Below are 14589 nucleotides of genomic sequence, written 5' to 3'. Positions count from 1 at the left end.
AACCTTCATTCATTTTTCTTACACATCAAAAGATTCGACATGATCATAAAAGGGGCCAGCCATTTAAAACCTAGAAAGTTCTCTACATGCACATTGCTCATTTTCTATCAAAATAAACAAAGTCTCAAAAGGGTACATGCAAAAAAACAAAACAAAAACAAAAACAAAAAAAACAAAACTAACACACAATTCCCATAATAATAAAAACTTAGATATTATATATCCATGGATATTACATTCAGCACTCCTCACGTCTTATAAAGCTAAAAATACTACACCACAACTGTAATCAATAGCAATTTCACACCTCTTTACAAAACATGCTAGCATATCATTATTGGTGAATAAAGTCTTCCTTTGAACAGTGAAATCAGGGGAGAGCGCGAACGCAGTCCCCCACTACCAGAAATTATGCAGTCGAGATTCCCACATTTGGGGAATTCGCAGGGGTCAGCACAACCGGAGTGCAATGGCTGAGCCTCACCCTGGGTGAACCACCTTCTTGATCATGGTATCTCCCCTGCCAGGTAAGTATGAGTTCTACACGCACTGGACAGCGGGATCACCACTGGCTGTACCACTCACTGTGATGGTGAACACTTCATTCACCACATAACCAAACAATGAAATCTTTAAAAAGAAAAAAAAACAATACATGTACTGCATAGTACATACTGTACATACATAAATGTGTAGCCGTTTTTCTTACGAATAAAACCCAGAACACCACTTCCCATGATGCACGGCTTCTGAATATGTAATCAACTCAACTCTCGCAAGCATTTATGTTTTCTTTGGTTTAATATTAGCGCATCTAAATGAGCACTAAACTCACTGAAGCCAGCTGATCTGGAAAAAATATATATATAAATAACTACAGCCAGAAATTAAACCACTACTTTAACTGTTCATATGCACCAATGAAATCAACAAAACATCTCCACACACTAGTACAGACATCAGACACTAGGGGCACTCTCTCCTTGCTCTTTATCTGCATTAAAGTCACAAGAACAGACACAGACAAAGCAACAAGCTGCCACAGAGCAAAAAAAAAGCCTTTATTCACTTTTCTTACCCATTGGAAAATTCAACATTGTCATAAAAGGAAGAAAAAGAAAAAGAAAAAAAAACTTTTGCGAACTAGTCCTAGGTTTTTTGCTCAACCCTCAAGTAACAAGTTATTTAAAAAATTCACAAGAGTCTGGAGCTTAACAATTATCAAAAACATTAACAAAACATTTTGTAAACAATATGGCTCCCATATGCTAATTAACCCTTCTGAAATAATTCAGATTTAAATGTACAATTCTACAGCCAAGAATGTTTCACATAAAAAATTTGAAACTCGAAACGCTTTTTCAGCAGATCATTTGGAGGTAGTGTATGTATATTGGTGCACATACATCCTTAGGGGGCGCTGTAATGGCTAAATAACTTTCTCTCGTTCACTCAAACAAGCTGAAATTTTGCAGGCAGCATCTATTAGACAGACTATAAGTGAACATTTAAAGACAATGACACATTGAAATTTACGGCCGCCATCAGCCAATCAGCATTCAGCAGGCTTTTGACAGACTTAACATTGACCAATCACCAAGAAACTTGAATAGTGTCTCTAAGTAGCCACTGTGACAACCAGTGAAGTTTCAATACACTATTCATGACGCTATTCATGAAAATCAAGTAATTATTACATATACCTAATTTTATTTTTGGTCCAATAACTGTTTTTCTCCAATGTAGTGCAGTGGGACGAAAAAATTACAAGTTCATTAAAACAAAAAAGTTAAAGTAACCATTAACTGCTTCATAACTATTCTTTTCAAAGTAGTCTCTGGATTTTCATCCTAACTTTTCGAAATTGGTCTAGAAATACTCAGAGGTCTCTCTAAGTAAATAATTTTTTAAAAAACGTTGACTTTATTACTCAACATGGTGTTGCTCTATCAATTAATCACTGTGGCCATGGCATTGCTAGTTTAAATTGCTATAACTCAGCAGTCCTTGGCCCGATCATCTCAAAACTTCACAGGGGTGTATATATTGACACACTGACGGTGTCTGGAATTTCTTCCAGATCAGCCTTTAGGGGACACTTTAGCACTCTAAAACACTAGAAATCTGCATTTTTAATTATTTACAATGTTGTTATGAAGTCCAGAGATAAACAATTGGTGCCATCTGATTCAGTTCACCTGAATAACCTGAATAACTTCATAATTACATGTTATGTCATAAACTGGACTTCTTGTCTGGTATTTTGGCTTTTTTGTTCAAAGACTACAGCTTATTATACAAAGGTCAAAAGGTCAATCTGAACAAAACTCAGTGAACATTTGTTGAAGGTCCTTGATCAATGATCATAACATATGGAGATCTGACAAATTACAACCCACTTCCACTTAACTCCTCTATGCCAAACGGGTCCCCTTATGGGTGCACTGGGCCTCATTATTACATACATACTAAAGGGTTAATTATGGAGAACCAAACCACTTTGCAAACACAACTGTGAGAAATGTTGCCATTAAATCATGCAGTTTTGACCTCTATGTTGACAATTTCTTGCATGTTCTACAAACCTTTGATGATCAGTACAAATGAATGTAAACATGTTTAAATTGCACTGCTCATTGTTTATGGCAACAGATGGCCTTTTGATAAACGGACTTCCTTTCAGTTTATTTCTCTCTGCCAAACAGCGTTAGGCCTTCTTAGGCCTAACTGGTTTAAACTGTAGAAGGGCTCATGCTGCTGATGCGCATTTGAACCCGCTCATTGCTGCCTGCGGCTATATTTATTTTTATTAATCTGATTATTCTCTACAATGATCTGGCCAAACCAAATTGTAGATCCCAAAGACATGAAACTTCATCAACAGACAGTACTCTCTCCCACTACTCAGGCACATGAAATAAGCCCAGCTGGCATAAAGGGGATGCAGCTGTGCAGCACAGTGCGTTTGACCTTTGAACTTCTAGAGGAACATTTTAAAAATTTTCCTGATTCCTTCAGTCAAACCAAAGTAATCTGTAATGTGGAACTTCTTCCTCTGCTCACTTAGATTTTTCACAAAATTGCATAATATGGGAAACCTACTTTTGCAAACTAGTCAGAGGGTTTTTGCTCAATTCTCATGCAACTGGTGTCAAAAAATTCAAAAGAGCCTGAACCTCAATAATTAGCAAAGAATCTTGACTTTTATAAACAATATGGCTGCCATATGCTAATAAACACATCTGAAATAATTTGTAAGCTCAAAAATTGTACAACTCAATGCTTTATCAAAATCTGCAACTTGAATATGCTTATTCAGTACATTCAGGGGTAGCCCATCAATTGTGGTACAATTACATCATTGAGGAGCACCATAACTGTTAAAGATCTATCTTTCTCAGAATCTGTACATCCAATCAAGCTGAAATTTCTGCAGCTAGCAACTACTTGACAGACTGTAAGTGGATATCAAAGGACAATTTAATACATTGAAATTTATGGTCACTCAGCAAATCAGCTTTTAGCAGGCATTTAAGAGGCTTATCATTTACCAATCATGAAACTCAAATGGTGTCTCTAAGGAGCCACTTTCTAAGAAGCTGTTAAGTTCCCAAACTTTTGGCCACTAGGGGTGGAAGTTTATGAAAATAAAGTAAATATTACATGTACATATTTTTTTTTCTTTTGGTCCAATAAATGGTTTCCTCTAATGTAGTGCAGTGGACCAAACTAAATTGCCATTACAAGTGTATCAAAAATGCAATTTTTTTTTGCAATAATAAACTGTTGGAGAACCATACTTTTCAAATTAGTCCCTGGGTTTTGATCAAAACTTTTCGAAATTGGTCCAGAAATACTCTTTGTCCTCTCTATCATATCAATAATCATAACATAGGGAGACATACAAAAAATTCTGAACCACTTTCATTTAGCCCCTCTTTGGCAAAAGGGCCTAGTGAGTGCACTGGGCCTCATATTGTGCATATCAAAACGTTAGACATTAAGAACCAAACCACTTTCCAGATACAACTGACAAATGTTACCATTAGTCATGTATTTTTGACATCCATGTTCACAATCTGTTGCATGTCCAAAGCTTAATAGCTCATGACATAAGAAATGAAGCATGTGTCATGTTTAAAGACCACTGCTTGACAATTATGACAGGCCTTTTGATAAGCTCTGACTTTCTTGCATTCTTCATTCTCTCTCTGTAGATAAGGCCCAAACTGCATTAGGCCTTGTTAGGCCTAGTTGGCTAAAACTGCATTAGGGATTATTGTGCTGATATGTGCTTGGACCCGATCGTTGCCGCTTGCAGCTTTATTGTTCTCTTTGGTTTCATATTAGGGCATCTGAATGAGCACTAAACTCAGGGCAGCCAACTGATATGAAGAAAAATAAATAAATAAAATAAATAAATAAATAAAATATAGCCAGAAATTACAACTGCTGCTGTCACTCTTCTTGTGCATCTAGGAAATTGACAAAGAAAACACCTCCACCCACATCAGACATCAGAGATGCTCACCCCTTACTTTTTATGCGCATTAAATTCTCAAAAGCTGACAGACAAGCCGCGACAAAGCAAAATAAAAGCCTTCAATCCCTTTTCTTACACATCACAAGATTCAACACTGTCACAAAGGGGCCAAACACTTCCCCAAAAAAAAATACATAAAAAAATAAAAAATATATATAAAAGTAAAAACCCACAAACAAACCCCCAGAAGTTCTCTGTATACATACTGCTCTGTGTCAGATTGTGGATCAAACCATTTTCATTCATCATAATAAAGAACTTTCAGAAAAGGTACATGAAAAAAGAAAGAAAAAAAAAAACGTGAACATAATTCCACAATTACCTTAATTATAAACATGGATATTATTACACTAAGCAGCCCTCACATCTTGAACAGGTGAAAATACTACAACAACTAGCATACCAACTTCACACCCCCTTACAAAACATGCTAGCTGAACATCATTGGATAAACAAAGTCTTCCTTTGAACAGTGAAATCAGGGGAGAGCGCGAACGCAGTCCCCCACTACCAGAAATTATGCAGTCGAGATTCCCACATTTGGGGAATTCGCAGGGGTCAGCACAACCGGAGTGCAATGGCTGAGCCTCACCCTGGGTGAACCACCTTCTTGATCATGGTATCTCCCCTGCCAGGTAAGTATGAGTTCTACACGCAATGGACAGCGGGATCACCACTGGCTGGACTATTCACTGTGATGGTGAACACTTCATTCACCACATAACCAAACAATGAAACCTTTAAAAGGAAAACACACACCACATGTACTGCATAGTACACACTGTACATACAAAAGTATATGTGGCCGTTTTCCTTGTGAATAAAACCCAGAACACCAACTCCCATGATGCACTGCTTCTGAATTTGTAATCCTCTCACAACTCTTTGATCTTTTGGTTCTCTTTGGTTTTATATTAGCGCATCCGAATGAAAAAAACTCATGGCAGCCAATTGATCTGAATGAATAAATAAACAAATATATAACTACAGCCAGAAATCACAACCGCTGCTTTCACTGTTCCCATGCACCAAAGAAAACAACAAAAAGAAAGTGTCTCCTCCCACTACTACACACATCAGACACTAGGGGCGCTCTCCCCTTACTCTTTGTTCATATGCATTAAAAACACAAGAACAGACACAGACAAAGCAATGAGCTGCCACAGAGCAAAAAAATTCACTACACATCAGAAGATTCAACACTGTCATAAAAAAAAACAGAATTAAATAAAAAGGTTCACAAGCTCTCTACGTATGTATTTCTTAGCTATTTTTTGTCAAATTGTGGACCAAACCATTTATCAACATAAAATCCCTCCCCACCCCCAAAAAAAACCTGGTGGATGAAATAAATAGAGAAAGCCATGAACATAATTCCACAATTCCCTAAATAACAAACACTTCCCTATGAACATCATTTTACTAAGCACTCGTCAGAACCTTTACAGCTTCATATACTAAATAACAACTATAACAAAGACCACATGACAATCTAATAATTCCTCACAGTACATGCAACATCACCACCATGTGAACAAAATCTTCCTTTGAACAGTGAAATCAGGGGAGAGCGCGAACGCAGTCCCCCACTACCAGAAATTATGCAGTCGAGATTCCCACATTTGGGGAATTCGCAGGGGTCAGCACAACCGGAGTGCAATGGCTGAGCCTCACCCTGGGTGAACCACCTTCTTGATCATGGTATCTCCCCTGCCAGGTAAGTATGAGTTCTACACGCACTGGACAGCGGGATCACCACTGGCTGGACTATTCACTGTGATGGTGAACACTTCATTCACCACATAACCAAACAATGAAATCTAAGAGGAAAAAAAAGCACATGTTCTGCATAGTACATCTCACATACAAAAGTACATGTAGCCTTTTATCTTGTGAATAAAACCCAGAACACCACTTCCCATGATGCACTGCTTCTAAATATGTAATCAACTCAACTCTCGCAAGCATTTATGTTTTCTTTGGTTTAATATTAGCGCATCTAAATTAGCACTAAACTCATTGAAGCCAGCTTATATGGGGAAATAATATATATATATATATATATATATATATATATATATATATATATATAAAATTAACTACAGCCAGAATTAAATCGCTGCTGTAACTGTTCTTATGCACCAATGAAATCAACAAAAAGAAAACATCTCCACCCATTACTACAGACATCAGACACTAGCAGCACTCTCTCCTTGCTCTTTATCTGCATTAGTCACAAGAATCGACACAGACAAAGCAACAAGCTGCCACAGAGCAAAAAAAGCCTTTATTCACTTTTCTTACCCATTGGAAAATTCAACATTGTCATAAAAGGAACCAGAGACTTGAAAACTACTTTTGCAAACTAGTCCTAGGTTTTTCGCTAACCCTCAAGTAACAAGTTATTTAAAAAATTCACAAAACTCTGAAGCTTAATAATTATCAAAAACATTAACAAAACAACATTTTGTAATCAATATGGCTTTTTTTATTCAAAGACTACAGCTTATTATGCAAAGGCCAAAAGGTCAACCTAAACAAAACTCAGTGAACATATTTGTTGAAGTCACTGATCAATGATCACTCACTTCCTTTCAGTTTATCAAACTCTCTGCCTATACATAAGGCCCAAACAGCATTAGGCCTTCTTAGGCCTAACTGGTTTAAACTGCAGAAAGGCTCATAATGCTGATGCGCACTTGAACTCGCTTATTGCCGCTCGCGGCTGTGTTTATCATTATTATTACTATGATTCTTCCCTACAATAATCTAGCCAGACCAAACTGTAAGTCCTAGAGACATGAATCATTGTCAACAGACAGTACTCTCTCCCACTACTCAGGCACATGAAATAAGCCCAGGCAGCATAAAAGGGGATGCAGTTGCACAGCACAGCATGTTTGACCTTTTAACTTCTAAAGGAACATTTTTAGGTGCACACTGTATTTTTTTCCTGATTCCTTTGGTCAAACCAAACTAATCTGTAATGTGGAACTTTTTCCTCCGCCCCCTTAGATTTTTCACAAAATTGCATAATGTGCGAAACCTACTTTGCAAACTAGTCATACGGTTTTCACGCAATTCTCATGCAACTGCTGTCAAAAAATTCACAAGAGTGTAAATCTCAATAATTATCAAAAAAATCTTGACTTTTACAAACAATATGGCTGCCATATGCTAATTAACACTTTTGAAATAATTATAAATTATTTTAAAAATTCTATAACTCAAGAACGCTCAATCAAAAAAAAAATTCAAACACAATATGCTTATTCAGGACTACATTCAGAGGTAGCCTATCAATTGTGGTACACCTACATCATTATGGGGCACTGTAACCTAAATATCTGTTAATCAGAATCTGTACATCCAATCAAGCTGACATTTCTGCAGCTAGTAACTACTTGACAGACTGTAAGTGAATATCAAAGGACAATTTAATACATTGAAATTACTGGTTGCTATCAGCGAATTAGCTTTAAGCAGGCATTTGAAAGGCTTATCATTGACCAATCATCATGAAACTTGAACAGTGTCTCCAAGCAGCCACTTTCTAACAAGCAGTTAAGTTGCCAAACTTTTGGCCACTAGGGGGTGGCAGTTTATGAAAAAAGTAATTATTACATGTATTTTTTTTTTCTTTTGGTCCAATAACTGGTTTCCTCTAATGTAGTGCAGCAGGCCAAACAAAATTGCCATTACAAGTGTATTAAAAATGCAGTTTTTTTTTGGCAGAAGGGCCCAGTGAGTGCAATGGGCCTCATTATATTGTGCATATCAAAACAGACATTAAGAACCAAACCACTTTCCAGATACAACTGACAAATGTTACCAATAGTCATGTATTTTTGACATCCATGTTCACAACCTGTTGCATGTCCAAAGCTTAATATCATGACATAAGAAATGAAGCATGTGTCATGTTTAAAGACCACTGCTTGACAATTATGACAAATGAAGGCCTTTTGATAAGCTCTGACTTTCTTGCATTTTTCATTCTCTCTCTGTAGATAAGGCCCAAACTGCATTAGGCCTTGTTAGGCCTAGTTGGCTAAAACTGCATTAGGGATTATTGTGCTGATATGTGCTTGGACCCGATCATTGCCGCTTGTAGCTTTATTGTTCTCTTTGGTTTTTTATTAGGGCATCTGAATGAGCACTAAACTCAGGGCAGCCAACTGATATGAAGAAAAATAAATAAATAAAATAAATAAATAAATAAAATATAGCCAGAAATTACAACTGCTGCTGTCACTCTTCTTGTGCATCTAGGAAATTGACAAAGAAAACACCTCCACCCACATCAGACATCAGAGATGCTCACCCCTTACTTTTTATGCGCATTAAATTCTCAAAAGCTGACAGACAAGCCGCGACAAAGCAAAATAAAAGCCTTCAATCCCTTTTCTTACACATCACAAGATTGAACACTGTCACAAAGGGGCCAAACACTTCCCCCAAAAAAAAATACATAAAAAAAAATAAAAAAATATATATAAAAATAAAAACCCACAAACAAACCCCCAGAAGTTCTCTGTATACATACTGCTCTGTGTCAGATTGTGGATCAAACCATTTTCACTTATCAAAATACAGAAGTCTCAAACAAGGTACACGAAAAACGTAAACATAATTCCACAATTCCCTTAATAATAAAGACCTCCACATGGATATTATTACATTAAGCAGCCATCACATCTTAAACAGATGAAAATACTACAACAACTAACAACTAGCACACCAACTTCACACCTCTTTACAAAACATGCTAGCACATCATTGGATAAATAAAGTCTTCCTTTGAACAGTGAAATCAGGGGAGAGCGCGAACGCAGTCCCCCACTACCAGAAATTATGCAGTCGAGATTCCCACATTTGGGGAATTCGCAGGGGTCAGCACAACCGGAGTGCAATGGCTGAGCCTCACCCTGGGTGAACCACCTTCTTGATCATGGTATCTCCCCTGCCAGGTAAGTATGAGTTCTACACGCACTGGACAGCGGGATCACCACTGGCTGTACCACTCACTGTGATGGTGAACACTTCAGTCATTATACAACCTAACAATGAAACCTAGAAAAAAAAACACCACAACAAAACCAGACACATACTGCATGGTGTTGTATCTATGGATATCATATGCACAACAGTACATGTGGCTGTTTTACTCATGAATAAAGCCCAGAACACCACTTCCCATGATGCACTGCTTCTGAATATATAATCAACTCTCAACTCTCTCAAGTATGTATGTTTCCTTTGGTTTTAAATTAGGGCATTTATATGAGCTCTAAACTCATGAAAGCTGATCTGGAAAAAAAAAGTAAAAAAATTACGACTGCTGCTTTTCATTTATCTTATGCACCACCAAAATCGACAGAAAGAAGAAAATGTCTCCACTCACTACTACAGACATCAGACACTAGGGGCGCTCTCCCCTTACTCAGTCTGTATGCATTAAATCCACAAGAGTCAACACAGACAAAGCAAAAAAAAAACCCTCTCCATATGCCAGAGCTTTTCTGTCAGATTGTGGACTAAACCATTATTTCTTATCACAAAAAAACCCAAAAAACTGGTATGAACCATAAATACAATTCCACAATTCACTGAACAGTAAAGACTTCCCTATGAATATTATTTCACTAAGCATTCATCACATCTTATACTGTTAAAAATACTAAATGACAGCTATAACAGATACTAGCATACTCCAATCTCTCAACTCCTTACAAACATACAAAAACATTGCATGAGCAAAGTCTTCTTTTAAACAGTCAAGTCTAGGGGATTCCAGGGGGTCAGCACAACCGGAGTACAATGGCTGAGCCTCACCCTGGGTGAACCACCTTCTTGATCATAGTATCTCCTCTGCGAGGTAAGTATGAATTCTACATGCACTGGGGAGCAAAATCACTACTGGCTAGACTATTCACTATGATGGAGAACACTCAATTCATTACACAACTTAAAAAAATCTAAAAATACTGTCCTGCTCTACAAGAAACTATGTTTCTCTGTGTTTCTGGTCAACAAAACCCAGTACAAGACTTCAGATGATGCGATGGTTGATAAAGCGGTCAGATATCAAGATATGAGAAGCAATAAATAACCTTTAAAATAATGTTACACACACCGCTTTACACATAAACAAATAGAAATATACATATATACACACACATACATACATTACATATATATATATATCTATATCTATACATACATATATATACACACACACACATAAATATATATACATATATGTACACACACACACACAAATACATATGTAAAACATTTTATAGATGTTATATACACGAGAAATACATAGGCTTGTTTGATTTTTTTTACGTTATTAAATATTGTACTTTTTTATGGACACTGCTGTTTTAATGCATCTACATGCATTACATTTACACTATAATGTAATATGTCGTCTGACTTTTCCTGGCACAACTCCTAGGATGTTCAGGCAGTCTTTTTACTATTTCTTGTTCTTTTAGTTTTTCTTGTTCTTTGGACCATGAAAACCACAGAAGGAAAAAGCCTCCAGCTGTTATGACAGACATGATACACTACGGGTGCTCTCCTATTGCTTTTCCAGACAAGATTCTTAGGACATTTAAACTTTTTTTCCAGTACTTTTTGATTTATATTCAATTTACATAGAACATTTGATGCAGGCAAAACGACATAGTGCCTCATAGTAAGAGAAATTTAGTCTTCACTCTTCTTAAGCATCAAAAACTCTGAACCTAGACACTTCGGAAAATGAGCTTTGTCTCTGTACATTTTTTGTGAGACTGGACAGATTCTGATGTGATTGTTCTTATAGAGGCATTTACACACAATGAGATCCATAAAACAGGCAAACAAACAAAAAAAAGCAAAGGAACTGCACAGAGACAATTACTTAAATCTCTGAATGCTACATAACAAACTCTTATGCATCTATACCATTACATCAAACAACTCTACCTGAACATGCAGCTAAGACGTGATATTTGCGATAACACATGAAAAAACACGACCCATTTGTGTATTAGCATACATACACAATACGTTAAAAGCACTAAACATAAATGCCATGTCTTATTTTCACCAACAGAGGGGGGTGCACCGTTCCCGGAGATACTGCAATACCGGGTCGATGCGTGGAGTGGACGGAGCAAGCCCCTATTCCATCTCCCTGTTCCAAAAATCAATTTAATATATGGTCCCCGGGTAGGGGACGTATCAGATATTAAACTGATAAGAACAGATACTACACTTGATCTTAGCCAAAAGGCCGAGAAGCGATACTGAAACACTGGCACAACGAATCAAGTCACTATTTTAAGCCGACAACACGAGGGCGGTAAATACTGCTTTCGGCTACTATCGTCCCCAAAAAATGCAGAATTCAACAAACATGCCGTTTTACTCTCAAACTCTCCGAAGAAAAAAGGGACTTAGCCGTGCATAAACGCCAAAACATAAGAGCAAGGAAAATGATCATGAGCTCACCAGCTGTCCAATCAGAATCGTCGAAGCACATTTAAGCTTGTCCCAAATTTGTAACATTATTCTAAACTTACATTTAAACAAGATCAACGAGAACATGTGCAGTTCTCTCAAGTAACGTCGCGCGACTTAAAGGAACCTTTTTTTAAAGGACGAAAAACGGTAGTTCTGATAACACCGCTCGCCTCTCAGTGGCCAAATGCGGTATTGCAGGCGAAATGTCGCCATGGAGCCTCTCGGAGAAATGTGAAGGCCAAGTTGCCGATTTGCAGATCATTGTTTCGGTAACACAATTTAAGAGTGGCGTTGTGTAAACGACATATACCACATTAGAAACACATTTAGGTCCACCTACACAGGCGCAATCACAGGCAGAGTTCAGGCTGCTAGAACCGTTGAGATATTCGAGCCAAAAAATACCAAATACAGGCGGTAAACTCAAACTTAACCTAACAGTTTAACGACAACATTTTCAGTTGAACAAAGAATATACACATCAAAACCAGGATTTATGATCACAAAATATTACAGCGTTATCCGGCTTTTCAAACGTTCAACATTCCTCGACTCAAACACGAAATGGCCGTTAACTCCTGAATCACCCCTTTTTCACTTTGAACTGTAACAGTAGTTGTTAGTCAGAAATTTTTAACGCCATTTGCTTACTTTGCATAGCTCAGCATGTGCCGTTTTACAACATAATGCATAAAATATTAAAAACACTTGATTATCTTAACATTAATACTCAACACACGTAAATGTCTTACCTGCACAAGGTGCAAAAGGCCCTTCTTCTTCCTCCTCTTCACTGCGCAGTTTTAACTAGGTTAACCTCTCCTAGCTAGCTAGTTAATTAGCTAGCTAGCATAGTTAACGCAGGGGAACGAACTCCTGACAGGAAAAGAAAATAATAAAAACAGAGCTCCCGAGTGCAAATTATGAGACGTGTGTGGGAACTCGTTAAACCACAAAAACTGTAATGGGGAAGTGGTGGTGTAAAATCTAATAAACTGTATTTTAGCTATGTATTCTAGCTTCGTTTAGCCACTTCGGGTGGGCCTGATGGCGGCGCCGCTAACGTAAGTAGAGCAGCTCGTTAGCTGCACTGATTATCTCAACATTGACCTCGCATTATTAGCGCTGGGCGTTTAAAATTTGTATAACACTGTATTACACGCATTAAAAAGCTATTATTACTTACTTGTGGTAATATTAACATTTTAGTAAATCATAATCTTTAGAAGACGGAGAATACAGGTCTCTCTGGTCGCCTGAACAAACTCAAAGTCAACTCCCCAACACCGCCCCTAGGAGGCCAGAGGTCATCAGCTCACACACTGGCCAATCATGATAAAACAAGAGTCAAAAGTAATTGACATGGACCTGGTTGTCACTAGGAAACTAATAATTGGGTTGTCTTTTTATTACATGCAATTTCCATATTTTTATTAACAGTCATGTTAGATTTGTTTTAGTTATGTATGTAACCAATGTAACCAAAAACACTGAATTCAATGATATATATTTTCCAGCATTTTGATCAGTTTAAAAGATTTCTTCAGTTTTGTGCATTCTTAGAGAACGTACTCCACATAGGAAATTAAAATTTTCAGATGTAGATATTAACGTTTTGAAACCCCCGATTACAAAGCAGTGGTTTCAAGTAATTTTCATGGTAGTGTTATCACATATAACAATGTTTCTCAATCCTGGTCCTGGGGGCCAACTGTCCGGCACATTTTAGTGCTCTTCCTGCTTTAACACAGCCACTTTAACTCCATAATGGGCTTTTAAAGAGCTGATTAGTTGGATCAGGTGTATTGGAAGCAGGGAAAACACTAGAAAGTACAGAGAAGTGGGCCTCCAGGACCAATGCGTAGAAACACTGAGCTATAACACCTCTCTTATCCTGACCAGTGTTGCTCAATCCTGGTCCTGGTGATCTACCTCCCTGCAGAGTTTAGCTCCAAACCTAATCTAACATACCTGATTCAGGTAATGAAGCCCTTCAGGGGCACCTGGATATTAGAGCCAGGTGTTTTGGATCTCTGCTCTCCAGGGTTGTATATCTCCAGGACCAGGATTGGGCCCTGCAATAAACCAAACAGCATCTGTATGTAGTAGGTTCTGTAAAAAGAATCTTACAGGAATCTTTAAGAGTTTTAACTAAAACTAAAGTATAGCTCCATTAATAGCTTATTTTGACTGTCTGAAAATGATTGACAGTTGGCTGAAAAACTGTGCATCTAAAAATGACTAGTTCTAATGTGACAAGCACAATATAAATCAATTGGCACTATCTAAGGTCAGATTAAGGCTTTATATTACTAGAATCTATTTTTATAGAGCAATAGGCCCTGTTGACTCAGTCTTCCTTAAGGAAACCTTGTCCTTACACACCTTAGATTGATCAATCAGCTCTATATCACTTAGCATTGACTTCAACTGAATCCCTCCCATTACACACACACACACACACACACACACACACACACACACACTGTCTTGTGTTAACAACCCATAAACGGCACTGATAGTAGAGC

The 14589-nt window shown here is 37.5% G+C and overlaps 5 non-coding genes and 1 pseudogene across 5 annotated transcripts; all 6 read right to left on the bottom strand.

The window, feature by feature from the left end:
- Positions 1-371: 371 nt before the first annotated feature.
- LOC118826800 lies at positions 372-535 on the bottom strand. Its single transcript, XR_005008802.1, has one exon. It is a non-coding gene; the product is annotated as a U1 spliceosomal RNA (small nuclear RNA).
- A 4487-nt stretch (positions 536-5022) lies between these two features.
- On the bottom strand, positions 5023-5186 carry LOC118826789. The gene has a single exon (XR_005008791.1). It is a non-coding gene; the product is annotated as a U1 spliceosomal RNA (small nuclear RNA).
- A 918-nt stretch (positions 5187-6104) lies between these two features.
- Positions 6105-6268, bottom strand: LOC118826778. Its single transcript, XR_005008786.1, has one exon. It is a non-coding gene; the product is annotated as a U1 spliceosomal RNA (small nuclear RNA).
- A 3089-nt stretch (positions 6269-9357) lies between these two features.
- LOC118826767 lies at positions 9358-9521 on the bottom strand. Its single transcript, XR_005008776.1, has one exon. It is a non-coding gene; the product is annotated as a U1 spliceosomal RNA (small nuclear RNA).
- A 761-nt stretch (positions 9522-10282) lies between these two features.
- Positions 10283-10429, bottom strand: LOC118826776 (annotated as a pseudogene).
- Positions 10430-11652: 1223 nt separating this feature from the next.
- On the bottom strand, positions 11653-11843 carry LOC118826780. The gene has a single exon (XR_005008788.1). It is a non-coding gene; the product is annotated as a U2 spliceosomal RNA (small nuclear RNA).
- Positions 11844-14589: the final 2746 nt, after the last annotated feature.

The sequence above is a fragment of the Colossoma macropomum genome, unplaced genomic scaffold (assembly GCF_904425465.1).
Source record: "Colossoma macropomum unplaced genomic scaffold, Colossoma_macropomum, whole genome shotgun sequence".
Classification (NCBI taxonomy): domain Eukaryota; kingdom Metazoa; phylum Chordata; class Actinopteri; order Characiformes; family Serrasalmidae; genus Colossoma; species Colossoma macropomum.
This window is presented reverse-complemented; position numbering and strand designations above follow the sequence as displayed.